At 40.4% G+C, this 20,650-nt stretch overlaps 2 long non-coding RNA genes across 2 annotated transcripts in view; one reads left to right on the plus strand and one right to left on the minus strand.

The window, feature by feature from the left end:
* The window catches only part of LOC122974879, a 218,118-nt gene extending 199,873 nt beyond the window's left edge, over nucleotides 1-18,245 (plus strand). Inside the window, exon 5 of the long non-coding RNA XR_006400478.1 lies at nucleotides 18,228-18,245. This is a non-coding gene — a long non-coding RNA (uncharacterized LOC122974879). The remainder of the gene's footprint in view (nucleotides 1-18,227) is intronic.
* LOC122974881 lies at nucleotides 12,123-13,439 on the minus strand. Its single transcript, XR_006400489.1, has 3 exons — nucleotides 13,115-13,439; nucleotides 12,887-12,988; nucleotides 12,123-12,662 (listed from the first exon to the last, which is right to left on the minus strand). It is a non-coding gene; the product is annotated as an uncharacterized LOC122974881 (long non-coding RNA).
* Nucleotides 18,246-20,650: the final 2,405 nt, after the last annotated feature.

The raw sequence follows: 20,650 nt of genomic DNA on the forward strand, positions 1-20,650 counted from the left end.
GCCCCTGTGAGTGATATTACGTTATTGATTGTTAATTCTGATAAATCAAATCAATGTGTAGCATTTTATTGTTGTGGCTGGTCGAGTTAAGAGAGTAAATTTGAATTACTTTATATACATTTAGGTAGTTTAGCGCAATGATTCGCTACCTAGGGACTGGGTCATAAGATAAAGCTCTGCTACACAAAAATGTACAATTTTTTTAACTTTTTTTGTCAAATAATGGATAGTTTGAGGTCATTGAGCCTCACACAGTTATTTAAATGAAATATTCTCAAAGGTTTAGAGGGGAAACAACTCACAGACATCTGAAACGTGACAAAGGGCCCCATTTTGTAAGTGGTCACCAGCAAAAAAAAGGTTTGGAACCATTAATCTTTAATGTATGGTTTAATCTCTAACAATGCATTGTACTCTATAAGGTCATCACATGATGATTTTTTAAAAAAAAAATAAAATCTACTAAGCAACCAGCAACTCAGCTGTGAGTTAGATGTACAATATTTCCCTCTAAAACGTAGTAGAGTAGAAGTCTGAAGTGGCATTTGACTAGATAAAGGTTTTAAAAAAAATATATATATATTTTTTTACACATTCAGTGTAAACACGCAGCCAGTGTTTTGTCCTATTTCCTCTGAACCTGAAAGAGATCATTTGTGTGGGCAGACTGTGACAACATGTATTTTCTGTTAATGAGGTTTGAGGTTCTGTTAGTTCCATCATTTCCTTTGTGTCTGCTTATTCTCTCTACCCAGGTTTCATTTTCTTTATCTAGCAAATCATTTCCTGTACACCAGAGATTTTTATGTTTGGAACAACCTGTCAGATTGGTTGTTTAGAGGAGCAAATGTAGAAGCTTGGTGCAGTATATACATTGACTTACCACTAAGTTATTTCAATCAGCAGCAGAAACTGAATATATAGTAAATTATAGCACCTCTGGCTAAACATGGCTCTGAATGATCAATTTTCCCGAACATTGGAGGCCTTTAAGGGTCACACCAGTGATGTTCCCTTGAAGACGCCATTCTTAGCTCTGATTCCAAATCTATTTCTAGCTAATCACACCCACTACAATAGCAATGACGTCAAACATTAGCCCTCATGGGTGCTTCTTTAAATAATAGTTAAGACTCACAGTGCAGGTTTGGGCTCGCGGCGTCTATCTGTCTGAAACAGATCAGGCAGCACATGCTTTGGTTAAAGCCCTGAAGAAATGACAAACCTAGATGTCAGCAGACTCAAAAACTCAGGTCTCAAAATTCTCATTATGTTTTTCTCTTTATGCTTTTATTCTCTTGATAGTTGCTTTGCACATGCCAAGAATAAAAGGAAAAAGAAATATAGATGCATCTTGAGCCTGTTTTGTTGTTCTTTTTCTCCTTTTTTGCATCATGCTATGTCTGATTATATTAAACCTGGTGCCCTTTACGAATATCTGAGAGAAAATTGCATTTTCTTCCTGATAATTATACTTATGTGATGGATGATGGAAGAATATCCCTGCAAATAACAACCCTAATTAAGTTAAAAAACAGCATGCTTTGTACAATCTTATGCATAATTTGTTTTATGTTTGAAACTATGAAAATATCTTATCCCATGCAAATAAATACACTACATAATGAGATGTATACTCTAGAAAATAGGCATATTTTCTTTACCCCCCATCGTGATGAATGAGAAAAACATCACATATACTTTAACAATTTGCATCATGCTCATAGTAAATGAAATAGAAATAGAAATAGACATCTCAAATGAGGAAACGGACAAATGTTTGGAGTCAGCGAGCAGGATCCTGAGTGAGTCATTATACACAGTATGTGATGACCTACTTCACATTAAAAGACTATCTGGCTGTTGTGCGGCAGGCCAATTTACTTTGTAATGATGACAGAGGAAGAGAGAGTGACAGGCAGAAAGTATGAGGAGAGAGAGTGAGAGACGTGTCGTGTTAGCTCTACAGGCCTTGTTCTTCTAAAGCAGTCAAAATGCTTCAGTTGCGCCCACACACCTCTCTGAAACTCCTACACACGTGCACACACATGCACACACACAAACACACTTCAAAGCCTGAAGCACGATCTCCAAGTGCGGTCAAAAAAAAAAAGCCTAGAGAGTATTTCGAGTGGTAATCAATATCAGGAGATTTTAAAATTGAAGTGAAACAGCGTCTTCAAAAACTAATTCATGAGGTCTTTTCTCGGCTAATGCACTGTCTGCTGAGCCCTGCCCCCATTAGTTACGTATGCTAATCAGCAAATGTTAGCATGCTAATATGCTAAGTTAACTTGGTGAACATGGTATACATTATACCAGCTTGGCATCACTATGTTCGCATTGTCATTGTGAGCCATGGATGTATAATAAGAGCTGTATACGGCGGCGCCACTCAGCCTTGCTTCCAATTTTTCCCAGTGGCTACTCGTGGTATTGCAGCAAAAAATTCCCCTGCGGCCCAAAAGGCATTTTAGCAGCACCAACATTATACCAGCACCAACATTGTAAAAGACACGTCTGTAAAACTGTTGACAGGACACCTCCAACTGCAAACAAGTTAAATTATGACTCTTTCTACTATGAATTTTTAATCCATGGAGATTTTGTATTTGTAAAACTTTCCTAAGGCTGAGGAAAGCAATTTAAAAATCTGTGACATCATCACAATGTAAAGTCTCCAGGCGGGGCCAGCGGGAGAAACACTACTGCACATTTTCAGTGGGCTACATACCCCCGGAAGTAAACGTGGAAGGTAGAAACTTTTACGCCATGTGAGCAATTCTTATTGGACTGAATAGGAACCATTTTCAGACCTATATCCAGATCTTGTAATACATGCATGTTGTGAGCATGTTGAGCATTTAGCTCAAAGCACCACTGTGCCTCACAGAGCTGCTAGCATGGCTGTAGACTCTTAGTTTTGTTAGCGGTCCTTGATTTCAAACAGAGGTAAACAAAAGCAGGCTTTCCATTTATAGCTGAGGACTGTTGATTTTACCATCTGGCAGACAATTACTGGCAGATTTTGTCAGCTGCAGCTAGTTAGCTAATTAGGCACTTTTGTTAGCTGGACATGCTTACGATTACAGCTTATGTTAGAACAGATAAACACACTTTTTAATCTGTTCTTTACACTTTGCTCGTTCTTTTCTTTCATCATTGAATGGCTAAAATACTACACCAAATCATAGCAAAGCTATGATTGGACAATGGCTGTTATGTAAACAAAAGCAAATATAATCCAGGGTTTTGGAGAATCAGCCAATATTGATGTTATTGTCTGGCTAAAGGTTGATCAGACTACACAATATCTGCCCGATAATTGCTTGATCTGACAGACATGAGGCATTATCCTGTTCAATGTGTCATACTGAATGATAGCAGCATGGGATAATTCACGATGTCCTGACACAATAAATAGCATGTCAGAATGTTTTTGCTTTTGCTCACATAGTTTGACAGCCTCAGTGACCTGTTCTGTGATGCTCACCCATAAGAGCACAAAGCACTCTTTCATCTACTACTGAAAATATGGGAAAGTGAAAGAGGATTGATGTTGGTGCGTCCAGGTGAACCAGTGGTTTAATGAATGGTGAATTTATCTTGCAGTTGAAAAATAACTGTACTCCCTGTTAAATGCTAAGAATAAAAAAAAATGGAATTTTATTACCAAGGGGTGGCTGTACTGTAATAAATAATGGCGTCTGTATCAGCAGGTCAACTTGGCCATGAGTTTATTCCACTCAACCTTTCTGGCAGCCCACTGTGGTTACTCCGACGCCCTTGTCAAAAAGATCACACCTCACAAGTAACAACTTAATGCCCTACCATAATCCCCATGTTTTGCAGTCAAAGGAGAGTTAACATTTGTATTCCTCATCGTCCTTACTGCGCTGCACTTACTCCTAAGCCCTGTCTACAACACAGCAAAGTTTACAGCACAAAAGCTAAGTTTTGGTCTTTTCACCGTGAGAGAGTTGAGGCTGAAGAATATCGCCTGAGGATGTTTCCTATCCCCACAGCCCTGACTGCTTGTGCACTCTCTGCTCCCTTCTTCATCTCTTTTCCTTAATCACTAATCTTTACTCTCTATCTTTCCATATCTCTCCCTTCTGCCTCTGCAGTTTTCATCCCTCCCACCCTCATTTCTCTTTACCCTCCTCCCCCTTCCTACTTTCTGTCTTCATGCATGTCTTTCCTTCTCCTTCAATATTTCTATCTCTTTTTCTGTATTCCCCCACCTTGCCCATCTTGGCGAGAGTGCTGGTGTCTGTGTGCTTTTATGGGCACCCCTTCTACCTGCCAGCCCAGCAGCATCCAGAGGAAGAGGCAGCACTGTCACTACGGACAGGCTCCGTGAAGACGAGGCAGAGCAAGTGAAAGTTACAGAGAGAGAGAGGAGGGAGGGGAAGAGGAGGGATAGAAAAAACATGACACGGAGGAGGTGTACAGATGACAAGTCCCTTCATTGGGGAGTTTTGTGAAGTGAGGGAGCTGCAGACGGAGAAAGAGAGACGGGAAGGAGGGGTATGGGACACTAGCAGGCATGCAGGATGTTTTTTTCAGGAGAAACAGCTCAGGGATGGCACTTGTGCACTTCTCCCCACAGGTCGACTGTTCTGCGAGCGCTCCTCGAATAAGCTAGCCGACTGCACAGCACAGTGGGCAGATGTTGCTCACATTCGGCTCGATGGCTGAATGCATAATTCGCTTGTGTTTACATAAACCAAATCTTACCCGTCAATCGGAAGGCACGCAGCTTTATGCAACATGAATTTATCAAGTCAGAGGGACACAGATGTATGCATTCGCTTTACAACTCGTGGTTTAACCTACTTTGTTCATGGGTGAGTTTGTGTGTGGCACAGACATGTAAGGCTAATGCTAATGTCATACATCAAACTCAGCAAGCATACATGATCGTCTTGAACTGAATTATTGATTCACAGTTCTCTGTCGTTAGTTTAGCATTAATGTTTAAGCTAACACAGAATGTAGCCTTGATGTGTCATTTATCGGCTCTCCTTGATCTTTCTTAAATATGTCTACCTCTTTTTTCATTTCCCTGTCCCAACATCCAATGAATAAAGCACTTTCACTTCAAAGTGTAGGTGTATTTATTTTTGAAAAATCCCATGTGGAAGGCTGTGAGGCCTGTTGATCACTGCTCATGCCATTCTCTTTGATGTGCACACATACGTTTTCTACTTAAGTAATTCCTGACTCAGAAAAAAACCCTCTATGGAAGATTTTGTTTGTCCCTAAGACACAGTGTGGAAAGATCACAGATGTGGGTTTTTTTTCTTTTTGCCCATTGGGACTAACAAGAATAGTTTCACCACTGCTTTTTTAATGAGACAATTTGACCTGGAGATTGCAACACTGGTTCTTTACTAAGTGAAGATACAAGGACTCACTTGGCAAAAATAAGTCTGTGTAAAAGGAGTTGTGTTGTCCTGTGTCCAGCAACCAGTGCAGAAAACCCACTGTACTTCGAGAACAGGGTCAGATTTGAGCAGGTCACGCTGTTCGGCCAGGATCAGACTCCCCAGTATCATCCCGGTAGTGGTCCAACGTGACAGATGTGAGGTGTCAGGAACTAAAATGAGCACTTTATTTTTTCCTGTGCAGTGTGTCATAGAGGAAGAAAAGCAATACAGCATTTGGAGCCTCACAATGTCCCAACAAAAAGACGAGCATGTCAGAATTTTGTTGCCTTCTCTTGTCTGGTTTGACATTTTCTATGAAGTGTTCCATGACATTGACCCATACAAGGTTTTCCGCATACAGCTTTACACATGGTAGGCGAAAGACAGATGATGTTGATAGTTGGATGACTGGACGATCCTGGACCTGCATCCAAACATTCACTGCCATGTGTAGCAAGGCAGAAAGTAATGGTGTGAAGGCTGTGGTTGAGTTCACCTCCCATCACAGACCTTCAATTAATGTATGCGTTTTTATTAACTGTAACTATGATCTCTCCCTAACCTCAACAAATCGTTTCAGTTGCCTAATGCCAACCTTATTTTATTTGCCATAACCACCATCTTTCTCTAACCTTAACCATACTGTAGACTCCATGCGCAGATAGAACAGAAAGAGGGAATTTGAAAAATATTGGCATTGGACATTTGGACACAGTAACACTAAGGGCCCTACCTTACACCAGGTGCCAAGCGCGACGCAAGTATCTTTGCTAGTTTAAGACCGACACAGTTGTCATTTTCCTGTCCAGCATCCACGTTGTTTAAATAGTAAATGCACTTGTGCCCATCTAAATGCCCATGGGCATGTTTGTCTTAAAATGAGGTGTGGTCAGGTGCATTGTTGGCCCATTGCTGTCTTGAGGCAGTGGAAATTGATTGTGCGATTAACAAAAACCTGGTCTGACGTCAAGTCACAAATGGATGCGCAGCTGTGCACAAACATGCAAAAATTACAAATAAAAGGGTTACAATGTGAAAGACTATTATTGTGTACATTCACATATTTAAAAAAAAAAAAAAAATTTCATAATGGTTAGACATAATAGTTATCAGAATTAGCTAATCGCAGTAATGATAGATGAAGTTGTCTAATTATTTGACCAAATCATGGCAATGCAAGTAGGTATTTAAACAGACTGGTTGAGGGTGTCTGTCAAGACCCAGCAAATGGATCAACAACAGATCAGACACGGATCAACTTTCTTGCTACATCAATACATGAAGACGTGAGGAACACATGGGGTGTGAGGTGAAAACAATGATTAAACTAAAGAAGAAAACTACTCTGGACAGCTCCTATCTGCTGTCAGCAGCAGGTTCAGCACCTTGGAGAGCACCGCAGCGCATTGTCCTGACAACTGTGTATGATTTTTTACATGTCATACAAAATTAATGATTTAATTTTTGAAAAATATTTAACAAATATTCTTTAACATTTTGAGATTACATGGATCAGATTTCCATACTATTAGCAATTAGAACCCTTGCTGATTTTACCTGTTACTCCATGACTGAACAAAATGATTTTAAAGAGAACCAAAGCTGTAATTAAAAAAATAAACCTTTTCAAAAAACAAACGAAAACAAATTTGCAAACGGAAAACTGGTGGTCTTCTTCCTCCTTGGGTTCACAGGCGAGGGGCACCAGAAAGGGGTTGGCCACTGGAGGGTCCAGGAGCAGTAGGGGCCAGTGTGCTTGTAATGGATTGTGTGATTTCTCTTCGTGCACAAGCAGATCTGTTTCCTCTGCAGAGAAGCACTCCTTCTTACTACTTAGCAAATCTGCCATTATAATAGCAATCCGGCAAGGTGCAAGCACACCTGGTTTTTAAAGGGTTTTTAAATGTCAACCTCTTCAGCTAACCTCAGTGTCAACCTCAGTCAGGGATCACAAAAGTGATTGCTGTTCATCCTAAAGGACACTATGGTGGATAAAGTGAAAATTACATTTTATTTGAGTTGATGACAATTATGCTTGTTACCCTAAGTGCAACATAACCATTGCAAGTAAAAAGCCAGTAAGTACTTTATCAAACCACCTGTTCAACAAGCATGAACATTTAGAAAAACTGCAGTTTCTCATTCACCACCAATATGTTTTACACAACCACAGCACACTGGTTAAAGTACCATGGCACATATCCCATATAGAAATTGAGAAACACCCATTTGATTTGTATCACAATGAAATCGGGAGATAACGGGAAATTACCAATTGGGACGGGACAATAAAGCTGCAATGTTGAACCTTTAATGAAAAGGCTGTATTAGATCCGGTAGCCTCCAGAGAGATCAAAATGCACCTGAGCCCCTGCACACAGCTGTTGAAGGAGGAAAAACATCTTTTTTTTAAAAAAAAAAAAAAAGCTCACATCTCTCAAATTAGCTCATTTAGAGTATTTTGTTCTCAAGGTGGTTTATTTCATAAATTTAATTTCCTGTGTAGGAAAAGGTAATTCATCATACATATAATGCTATCCTTTGAAGGCTGCTTTAACATAGCAGGACCAGGCATTTGGGTTACTATATAAAATGAGAGTATGTATGTGGTAGGATGTGTTTATTATGTTATGCGGAATTTACACTAATCTGCATTGTGCAGCAAAATAAAATGTACCTGATGCCTGCTGCTTCGCACACGCGCTCATGCTTTAACAAGTAGAACAAAGTTTAGAGAAATAACTGTGGATTTAAAAGCAGGTGTATATGACAGCTCCCGCTGCTTCCACCTACTGTGATTGTTGCAACAGCAAGTCTGTTAAGGATAAGAGGATTTTTTTTCACTTCCCACTCTCTGGCTCACCTCTCCACCAACTCTCCACAAATACAGAATCTGAGCAACCTATGTGCACCAAGTTATGCAATAGAAATACTCGGGGACACACTGGCCGAAGCATTTTCACTTTGGTTTTTTTTTGCATTTACTTTTTGTCTAACCAGATGATCACTACATATTTCCTTTGTGTTGGGTGGCGTTCCGTGTGCAAAATTAGGCGACAATGACTGCCCTCTCAGTGCAAGTCTTCAATGGCTCCCTGAAATGCTTCTTGTTTCTCTGTTGCCTCATTATAATCCTTTGTGTGTCCTCTGTGAATGGCTGATGATTATGCAAATGTGCCATCAGAGAGCAGCATGGGTAATTATCACAGCAGAGAATGAGGCTTTTTCAAATTCTCTGACTGCTGAAGAAAAAACCATGGGTCTTCGGTGTGTGTGAGAGTGTATATTTATCAGTTTGGGCAAGCTAGGGGCTTTGAAATTGTGGCCATGGTGATGCTTACCAAATCCGTAGAGGGTTTCATGAAATTATTGTTATTGAGTATTTTTTTAATCCTGTGTAGAAATACTCCATCTGTTCAGGGAGTTGAATAGTGAATTTGATCCAAAAAAAAAAAAAAGTTGTTTATTTTATCCTGTGAAAACCTATTTTTCATCCAGCTGTTTTATCTCCTCAAGCTGCTGCCCATCTACTTGAGTCTGATTTTTATTATCTGTATGCTTGCATAATTGGCACCTGATGTACTCTGGCTATGATCGACATGGAGGCAGACACATCCAGAGTGTCAGTATCCACTCAGGCACTAAGGAGGGCAGCTAGGAGGTGCAGAGGCCCACTGTGAACAGGTGGGGTCCTGCCAGCAGACCTCTGCACATCTCTCGGGGGAGTGAAATCTGTCATTTTATGAGAAGTGGAATGTGCAGATAAACTGCAAGAAACAGATGGAGATAGATTGAGACAGACAAATAGAGTTAGAGGGGAAAAAAAGAGAAAAGCAAGACAACGCAGTTAAGAGCCTGTGGTTCAGGAGGAAATGGGAGAGGCACAGATTCCAACAGAGAGACCGGCTTTGAAAGCTTCAGTACCCAGACTGAGAGGCCCCCTGACTGGGGTGTAGGGAGGTAGACTGCCTGGGGTCAATTAACCTCTAGAGCAGCCAATGCTAGGCTCTAAGGAACACTGGTTTTTATAGATACTGACGAGGCACAATTTGTCTTCTTGAACTGAGAGGGTGCTTGCATAAAGCAGGTCATGGGGCAATGAGGCATAGAAGGCATACCAACTAGACTGTCCTCACTTTGGCCTGGCATGTCACTTCATTTCAGGAACACTTCCTTTAGTGGGGTCAGGTGCTGAAAGACCTTTTTGAAGGAACTTCAACAGCAGCAAAAAAGTTGGGAGTTAACCTCAGAAAATGCATTTGCAATTGATCTATTTTCATTGTTTTAGAGAACAAAGGTGTGTCATCTTTGAGCAATCTAGACAATGGGTTCAAACTAAAATCTGAGGGACTCTGGTAGGGTAGCTTGCAACAGCCACTGTGGATAGAAACACAACATAAATCATCATCCCGAAAAGTTGCCTTCCCCTTTCAAGAAATAAAAGTCCATTTGTCAGTGAAGTCAGCAAACTTCCCACAGTTCTTATAGCTGCCTGCCATGCTGCTAAACAAACCGACTGAGCAGAAAGGCCAAGGCTATGATATGTGTATCTGCAAGGATCTGACATACTCCATTTTCTTCTCTCGCATTCCTAATGTGATTAAGTCAGACCAGTTAATGTAATAATCTTGCAACAATGCACAGTATAATGCTCCAATCAATGCCAATAAAACTGCACCCCTTCCTCCTATTTGCCATGACAAAAACACACAAGTCATCAAGTCTGTGTTTGCTCCTCCTCACCTCCTTCCATTTCATCTCACTGTATATGCATTCCAATGCAACAAATAAACAACAAAGACATGTAAAGGAAAAGGGGAAGAAAGTGACACTAGGATTCACATGAAATATAAAACATCTCATATCAAGCATTTCTTGATAGCTTTGGCATTTGAATTCCTTTCATGTGAAGACAGGCAGTATCTCCTCTGTCTGTCTCTCTGTCCATGTCCGTCTCCTCTCTCTTTCCTCCCATCGCTCTGTGGGAAGCTGTCAGAGAGGCAGAGAGCATGCATCAGAGGGAAATGGCAGCAGTGCATGTTGAGGGCCTGTGTGGATCTCAGCATGTCTAAGGGCCATTAAAACGTATCATTATAGGGCTATTTCAGCTGCAGTTCTTAAGGGAGGAAATGAAGAGAGAGGAGGAGGATGAGGAGGTGATCAGAAGGAGGTGAAGAGTCAGACATTTTGGTGTCCATCTGGCCCGCCTTGACCAGGCACTTTCTCTTTCTTGGTCATACATACAATTTGTTTCTTTGTCTCATCTTTTCTCTCATGTCTGTATGCATCATATCCACACACATTTGCTGCAAAATCAGTATCAATAATCTTAGTATTTCTGGCCACATTTTGTTTTCTGCAAAATTTGCGGAAATTGGGATCACTTCTTTGATTCCCAACTCTTTGTTCTTTTCTTTTTTAAGTTCATCTATCAGTAACATCTGCCGTGTCTGCTCAAAAACATTGTTAGAACCAAAAAAGATAGTCTAATTGACTGACAAAAATTTGCTTGTATTCTATGTGGTTATATATGGAGATAAAGAATAAAGTAGATAGGGGAGAATGATAAAGGAAATGTTAGCAGCGTGGCTCTAGGATTGGGAATGCCTGTCAGTTGGTTTGTCCAACACTTTGGTCAAGACTGAAATATTTCAACATCTACAAAATGGATTGGCACACAACTGTGTACAGGCATTCATAATTCCAGAGGATGAATCCTACTGGCTTCGATGATCCCCTGACTTCTAGCGCCACCATAAAGTTGACATTTAGTAAAATGTCTTGACAACTGTTCAATGGATTGTCATGACATTTGGTACAGACATTTATGTCCTCAAGAGGAGGAAACATTGTTGATCCCTTAACTTTTCCTCTAGCACTATCATCGAGTCAGAAATTGTATTTGTCCAAAATTATTAGCTGCAAGCTAATTAAGGAAGCCCAACTTGAGTTGCTGCTCCACTCACATGGCATACTCTCTTCATTGCAAAATATTTCCAACACACCCTTATAATTATGTTGGCGTACTTAAGTCGTCAGTGCTCTGCTCACACTTTTGCTGTATCCCACTCCCACAAAAAATACTCTAATTCCATCCCAATCCCTTTTTTTGGAAAGGTAGTCTTTAGGCAATGCAATGATTGTGTTTTGATGTTCTTGCCATCCTTTTCTTAGATTACTTTGTGTTCTACTGCACAGCCATTTGGCCAGTACATTGGCAGTACCAAGAACACTGGTTCACCTGTGGTAATATGGCAGAAGGGATACTTTGCCTCAATCCAAAGACTAAAAATGACTTCACTAAAGGGCATAAAAACATAAATAACACATTGGCCAGGAGTCCCTGTGTTTTTTCTAATGAGGGCCTGCTGTTAGATCCCTGTTTCTAGCTCTTTTGGAAGGATCACACCATGCCTACCTTAATTGAATATAAACCCAAACATGGCATCTAATGTTGTATTTTGATGTGTTTATATACCACTGACAAATTATTTTTACATTACCATGGCAAGGATCACAGTTGTATGATTATATGGCCCTACTGTTACACTCTTAATATGGTGACAAAAAATTGCACCTTGCAAGAGAGCAGCATTGAGGACTAAGGAGTCAGGGGCCAGGACGATGCAGACTATATAACACTTAAAAAAAAAAAAAAAAACTTGACATGACAAATGTCTCTTAAGTTAAGAGGTATTTTTATGAGGAACTTTTCAACCTCCCAAAAAATTTTAAAACAAGTGCAGAAAGACTGTACCCTCAACATACCCCAGAGGGTGGCCTGACAAATATAGAAGGTTTTATCCAAACATTAAAAACACTGCCAGGAAACTTAGGGCTAGCGCTATCTATCAGAACCAGCTAACACTTGCACAATGAGTCCAGGGAGTTTATATGTTGCTGTGCAGGAACAAAACTGTGTCCACATTTTCTGGATTGAGGGTGGTGCGCCTTTCCTCAATTAGTCTCCCAGCAACACTGAAACTCCTCTCTGACAAGGTACTTGTTGCTGGGATTGCCAGCAGCCTCCTGGCAACGGGCACTAGTCCACCTAACATCTCCTGCCAGAAGTTGAGAAGGGACTGGGAGCAGATTGTCTCTGTAGGCTCGTTCATATATTTTAGCAGCAATTGGCGGACCTATGACTCCTTAATAGTATCACCACTGTCTTTCTCCCTCTCATTCTCCTGCACACAACTTGCGAAGAAGTTGTGCACTTCTGTTGTGCATCTTTTGAGGAAAAAGACAGATTGTTATGGAACAATGCACTTTTATTATAATTCTTTGTATAGTGTAAAATACCAATTTGTCCTAATATTGATAGAGGTAATTTTCAACTTGTAGGAAATTAGTGTGTGTGTGTGTGTGTGTGTGTACACTGTACGCCTCTCTATAAGTGAGGGGGAACATTTTGTAATTATATTGGAATTTTTCTGTGAGTGCTCTGTCTGTACCTCCTCATACCCCTCAGCATTGAGAGTTTTTCTTCAGAAATATTTCAGGCTAGGAGAGAGTTGTGGCGATCTTGTGGTAAAGGTGGATTTTCAATTTCAACTCTTTCAGCCAGGAGAAAAAAAAATCAGATGATATATGCAACATTATTACTGGATAGGGCCCAGCTGCTGTTAGCTACTTGAATGACCACCTACAAAACAATTCAAATCAGCACTGTATTATATTACCTCTTTCACAATCACACTGTCTCCATCCCAAAGCAACAATCCCCTCAGCAGGGTTGCCTTGATCGGGAGGATGAGGTGGAGAGTGGGTGTCTGATCAGTGGAGAGGTGCCTGGTAGCCTCATCAAAAGGTTCCAAGAGGTGGATGAGGTCTTCAAGAAGGTCTGGATCTATGTTGTTGACATAATGGAGCTTGTTTTGATGAAGCTGGACCTCATGCAGCTTACCAGACTTCAGAGTATCTCTTACATATTGGAGCATTGCAAGTCTGGTATTCCACCTCGTCTCCACTGCTTGCTTCAGTGATCTGTGCAGTGCCTTTTGTAATCTGAAATTCAAGGAAGAGACAGTGCACACTAAGCATCTAGGGCTAAGTGATAAAAATTTCAATTTGTTGACTGAGATTTTTTAAATATTAAATGTTTCAGTCATAAAAAAGAATTACAGTTGAAACAGTTAAGTCAAAATTGCCTAATGAACAAAGCCTTTGCAATTTATTAATTACAGCAGTTGATTTTTCATGTTGATTTTATTTATTATATTTTATAATTATTTAAACAGCCTTACCAGGCAGGCGTGACAGGGCTGTAAAATATTTTACCCAGCTCTTTTGAAGTGTGTGACAAAGGTCTTTGCATCCCAAACCCGAAGGACTGACTCCACAGTCTTTCTGATGATGTCTGATGTCTGTTGTCTGATGCTGTCATGGGTTTTGACACCCACAATCTCCCTTGTGGCCAGGACCCGGTTCAACATCTTCCAACCAAGAATGTAATGGACTGTAATTGTGATGTAGTGTGTGTTTGTCTGTCCTCTCTTTTGCCCAAAGGTTATTGGTTACAGCACAGTCTAGGCACTATCATTATATTAAGACAATGATAAACATCGTGTAGCGTGTTATACATTTAGTTATAGTAGGTCCGTAGCCAGTCTAGTACTCAGAAGGGTGTTTTTTCCCCCAAAAAGTGGACCTTTTTATTGTAGCTGGACACATTAGGTTGTAGGCTACCTTACTGCAGGGTTACTGCATGAGACCAACATTAAACATTACAAAATGATTGTAAATGATTGTAAATTCCTTTCACTCATCTTCAACATGGCGAGAAACTGTACATGCACTCGGCAGGACATCTCCGACTTTGATGCTGCCTCCATATTTAGCACCGATGTGAGGGACCTCCTTAGCAATAATGATGAAGCCTTGTCCCTACAACAGTGAAGGGTCTTAAATCTTGGCTGCACATGTGAGCAATCATGTTGTTTAGTTGAGACTTGACCACCACTGGCACTTTACATTTCACAAAAGTGGTAATTCTTGGCTGCGTTTTGCTACCACCTGCGTGTGCTCTGAAGGCCACTTGTCCCCGAATCAGTGGGACAAACAGCATACAGAGTTTTAACACTGTCACCGTCGACTCTTAGGAACTTGTTTAAAACTTCATACTTGCCTGAAAGCTCTGTCAGTGTTTTACACAGATCATTGTCCTTTACTCTGCGTTGCAACACTGTCTTCCCTGTATCTGACTCCGACTCCATTGTTGGCATTTGAATTTTGGTGGCTGCAACATGCGTCGCCAATCCACAAACGTCATGCACAGTCACATGGCTGAAACCAACTAGCAACCAGCCACCAGTGCAGACAGGAGTGAATAAAAAAGAATAAAAAAAAGACAATACAATGACTAGCATTATGTTCAATATAAAGAAAATAGCCTTTATTCATATTAGAGCTGCATATTTATATATAAAAACTGACCCATTGATGATTACTCCTGTCACATCCCAACTTCATCTGAGATTTTATATGTGTTTGGGTTGAACGCACTGCATCAGTTGTCTTTTCCCCTGCATTTACTGTAAAGTCATGGATGCCAGAGATGGGGCCTTTGCTCTTAAGGGCAATAGCACCTCAGTAAACTCCAGGCAACACAGACACAGACTGAAGACAACAAACAGATGTTGTTGGTTTGTGGGGTCTTTTCAGAGGACAAACAATCAGCCTCCTGCAAGGCCAGAATGCAGCAGCTTGATTCCAGCAGCCTCTATGGCTGGATTTCATGACCACCAGGAGGTCCCATCTCACCACATGGCAGTTTGGGAGAGATAAACAGCGGCACCTCAGGGAAAATAGGAGGACGTGGCATACATGTCTTCTGGAGTGGAGAACAACAATGCTGGCAGTAGTGGCAGCGACACCTTTTAAGAGGTTTCTCATCTGCTGCACAATACCATGACAGCTCTGGAAGAACACTCTGCCACAGTGTATCACAGTGGACTCTCACAAGAGGGGGCAGAAGAACAAGTACAACAGTTTTTGTTGGACAGAAAAATGGAGTGAGAAAGGGGGTACCTGCCGAAAGTTTAGGGGCTCTAAAAGGAATTTTCCTGCAAAATTTCAGACCTATGTACTGTAGCTCCATGGGAAAAACCCTGTGTGAAATAAAAGTGAAATCAAGAGACGGTATTCTGTTATTTTTGTTGATGTCACTTCTCAGTCAGAGAGATTGTTTGGAGGCAGATCATTGACTGAGGTCTGTTCCATTTACTGCACTATTGGAGGAATCAATGGGACATACAGTTAATGAGGAATTCATGGTTTCCTGCTTCACTGAACACACATGGACCAATGCCTGAATGTAACATCCCATTTATGCTTATTATCCTGCATTAAGCTGCCCATATTATCAATTAGCAACATTGTACTATTATTGTATCCACAGTATGTTGCAGAATTACTGTAGGCTTTTAGGAAGTAGCTTTTCAGAAGTAGCAAAACTAATAAATTCAAACTTGTAATGTTGTATATAATCTTAGATTTTAATATATTATAAGCTAAATTGTTGCTGCAAAAAATGTGAAATTAAATGATTCAATGTTGACTGACACCCACACAGTTAAAATATATTCCATCATTATTAATCTGAAAAGAATTCATCTTTTCTCATTAATTTTTAACAATTTATGTTCCATTTAGCCAATGTATTCAGCCGCATAAAAACAGTAATCCTGATTTTATACACTATGTTACATAATTAGTTTTTTGTTATTTTCTGTCCATACATAATGGAGAAAAAACACAAAAAATACTGTATGTGTCAATCATCCATAGAATAAAACGCATAAATATGTGAAAATGGGAGCAAAAAGCGTAAAACATCAGCAGTCCTGCTGGTTTCTCTGCTAATTAATGGGGCCAAAACACTTTTTCACAACTTTTCTTTCTCTTAAATAAGCTTTTATTTTGCTCTGGCCAACAATGGGAAACAGGGAGATGCTGGCTGAAACAGTGGCTGGCTAAATATGGGCCTTTCATCCGGCTTAACTCTACAAATGGACCTCATTGTCTTGAGGAATTCGATTTTCTGCCATTCTACGGGCACACTGTGTCCCTCTCTGGGGTCCGACTGCAGCAAGCAGGGCCCTTATCAACAGCACTCAGGGTGTGGAATTGAGGAATTGAGTTCTGCTTCAAATCAAACCATGAGAAAGAACGACAGAGAGAGACCAGGAGTGAGAGAAATGGAGACGAGGAAAGAAGAAGAAGAGAGAGAAAGACGCGGGAGAGGAGAGGGGCTTCAGGATAATTCTCCAGATGCTTCCACTCTCCCACTTAGACACAAACCACACACACTCACAGATCACATGTGCACCTGTTCAAGCACACACGAGCGCATACTGTAGGCACAACACATGCGTACAGTATAATCACACATGGACACACATGAGTACCAACACACTGTGTAAAATTTGCCAGTAAACCCATTGACGGTGCTCCCAGCGGGAAAGCTTTTATACGCTCTAATTTCCAGTGTTATCTCCTCGTGCTCTGAGCCAATGCCCAAATAGAGCTGTTTTTATCTACTAGATAAAGGCTGTGTTCTTTTCTATGTGTGGGTACCCTTGTGTGTATGTGTATTTGGGTGTGTGTGATGATGTGTAATGTGTGCCTACATTTACAGTATTTGCAAGGTCCACAGTTATCTATTGCTTACTGCATACTGTCCTTGCAAGAGAAAAGGGTACTAGAACATTTTGTTAGTCCTAATTAAAATTTGCTCAGAGTTGATGTTGAAATTAGGCAACACATCCTGATAATTAAACTACATGGGTTGATTGTATCATGCACTCCAGAATGACCCATAGGAGCGCTTTCTAACTTCATCACTGTTTAAAAATAATGATTTTAATGATTTTTTGGTTTGACAATGTGGTGGTTAAGGTCTGGTTAGGTTTAGGCACAAAAACACTTGGTTAGCAGTTGGAAATGGGAAGCGAAACACAGGTCTACTACAGCTAAGTCCACTTTTTGCCATCTATCTATCTATCTAGCCATCATCCAACCTGCCTCCTCCGAATATGGAAATTTGTCACCTTATATTGACGTCATCTGAACTGCGCCACATCTCCAGGTCATAATTAGTACGGCCGCTAGATGGCGTCTGTCACTCAAACGTAACTAAAGGTCATTTTGGTGGCCAAATTTTCGACCTATACTGTTGTTTTTCTTTTGCGGATGGGCTAAAATTAGAGCTTAATACTGTAGCAAAAAGAGAGTCTGCTGATTTGAAGACATGCAAAAGCAGAATTCATGCAAATATCTTAGTTTTAAAAAGAAATACCAAAAGCAGGGGAGGTAAAAATAAACAAAAAAAGAATACAACAGTTGAGTAATGGGGATCCGAACAAAGAACACTGCACCATCCAAATGAATTTACAAATTCATATATTCAGGTAAATACACATACAGTCAAATCCTGGCTATTGTATTTTGGAGAGGAACATTTCCTTTGTAAATACACTCTAGAAGAAAGGAAACTATACATCTGGTCAGTAAAGGGCCAGATATACTCCAAAACAGATACAGACGATAGACAGGGATGCAGGTCTGTTAGGTAGATGTGTTTGCACAGGTGCAGTCAGCATGTTAAGTTGAATCCTTGCCACTAAGCAGATGTTTAAAGTATAATTATAGATGTTTGTGCGTCACAAAAGATGCACCTTTTGTGTACTCGAGGAAGCAAAACATTGTCATATAATCAACTTCACCAAAGCACTCATTGCTGTAGACATGACATACAATGCTGCGCCTTATTTTTGTCACTGCTCTCTTCCTCAGGCTGATGTCATGTATCCCATTTAACCAATTAACCAGAGAGAGAGAGAGAGAAAGAGCTTGTTACAGGTAAGGCAGGAGCAGATGCACACTCATACAGAACACACTCACCACTACAATCAATCTGATGTGTAGTAGTGCAATTTATGGTGGGGCAAGCACTAAGTCACCTTGTGTCATTCGCCAGCACACGGTAACTAGGCTCAGTGGTGTTCTAAAACCACCACAGGGCAACAAGCCAGTGTGTGAGGTGTCAAGGCTAAGTTACACATTGAGGTGTGACATTAGCACCAGTTGTTGGGACAATAAAGCAGGGTTGCTAGGTGCTCAACGGGAGCTTGCACCCACTGAGCTCAAGTTATCTGAAATGTCTTTTCTGGGCTGCAGCAGTTAAGTGGTGCCCGGTGCAGCCAAGCCACGCATCTCTGTAGCAGGCCAAGAGGAAAAGCCGTAATTTATAGTAGAGGGTAATAAAAATGGGGGCAGAGAATTATTCAGTTTGAGTTGTGAGTCAATATTTAGGAACTTTGCAGTCATTTTAATCAAAATGATGAATTTTCAATATGTCTTTTGTTAAGAGTAGAACTTACATAGTCCAATTTTTTGTATGTGATGTAATGTACTGTGCAGCAGCTCAAGGATGCAATGTGTTTAAAAGGGTTAGGGTTAGCAGTATTATATTGCAGTGGGCGATATGATGTATGTATAGTATGTATAGTTTATATCCTGCACAAAAATAAGTGATTTTTAACACTAAATTGAAAAGTACTCATGCAGTTGAGGTCATGGCCAAAGCAGTATTTTTGTGCTCTTTTTCTCTTTGCTAATGCTGAAATTCTCCTTTACTGAATTTTCAACATAGAATTGTTGGTGAACATCTGGTCTGGCTTTAAGTAAAAAGAAAAAACAACAAAAAACAAAACGTTTCATAGTTGTATGCGTCCACCAACCAGTCAAGTTGCAGTTCACATCCATGTCTGTCCAGACTCATAATATTTGTAGTGAAGACTTTGAAGGAATTTAATAAAAGGTATTAAGTGTATTTTCCTTGTATGTGTTCATATGCTTGACCAATAAAGTTGATTCTTATAGAACACAAAGCTGAAGCTACAAATTCAAACATATGGATGCTTCATGCACATCTTCAACCCACCAGCACCAAAGATCTATACAATCACCACAGTGTCAAGGTGGAGACCCAAGATTAGTGTCACCAATTCAGTATCCGACCAAATGTGAAATATGGTCACAATCTCTCTTCTGTTCCTGAATTATGGCATTGAATAATGGCCAGAAAAGTGTTTTTGCAAAACATTATGATGTTACAGTGAAGTTGACCTTTGACCTTTTGGATATAAAATGTCATCACTTCATCATTTTATCCCATTAGACATTTTTGTGAAACTTTGTCATAATTAGCGTATGACTTCTTGAGTTATGGCCAAAATTGTGTTTTATTAGATCACAGTGACCTTGACCTTTGACCTTTGACCACCAAAATCTAATCAGTTCATCCTTTAGTCCAAGTGGACGTTTGTGCCAAATCTGATGAAATTCCCTCAAGGTGTTTCTGAGATATCACGTTCATGAAAACGGGACAGACGGATAACCCATAAACATAATGCCTCCGGCCACGGCTGTTGCCGGCACAGAAGCATAAAAAAAATCAAACTCTTTTGCAACCCTGCTTTGTTGCTTTGCATATAATACCATGCAGCAAGGCATGATCATTTCCCTCTTTGATGTGTGCATGTAATACAACAGCCACTAGTCTTACAAATGCTCAGGGCATCCCTGTCCCTCCCACTGGGCAGTAACACACACATATAGACTTGTAATGATTTTTAGCTATGGGGGAGCCAAGCTTCACATACACCGCTGGCAGTTGTACCAGAACAAATGATGTTGCTCAGTTAGTGGGTGAGAGAGAAATCACATTGATAGAGCATGTGCTACAATGAGCTTGGTTTGCTACGGTGAGGTGTGTGTGAAAGTGCCACAGGACTTGTTTACATGTGTCTTTTTGATAGCATATGTAAACCCCCCAAGTATGTCTGTATGTGTGCTTATTGAGTTAGATATGGCTATTGTTAACCATTAAGTGTGAAGCCAACATTGATGTGTGTGAGGGAGATGAGTTACCCAGCCGACCTTGACCACTTTTTCACCTCCATTATTGCACCTGACTTTTATATATGTGAGCATGAATGAGTACAGTATGTAGTATATGTTCATACTTGTGTGACCCCGAGTGAATGTAGTGCATGTAAGATGGAATGGCTGTCTGCGTAGCATAAAGATTTCCTCCCTTAAGCCCCTACTATGCAGACTGGCACCTTTACAGCTCTATTTTCACCCTTTTTATTGTAATAATTCAGGCAAGTGTGTTAAATGAGCACGCCGCTGATTTAGTATTGTATTTCCAT

Source organism: Thunnus albacares, chromosome 23 (genome assembly GCF_914725855.1).
Source record: "Thunnus albacares chromosome 23, fThuAlb1.1, whole genome shotgun sequence".
NCBI classification, from domain to species: domain Eukaryota; kingdom Metazoa; phylum Chordata; class Actinopteri; order Scombriformes; family Scombridae; genus Thunnus; species Thunnus albacares.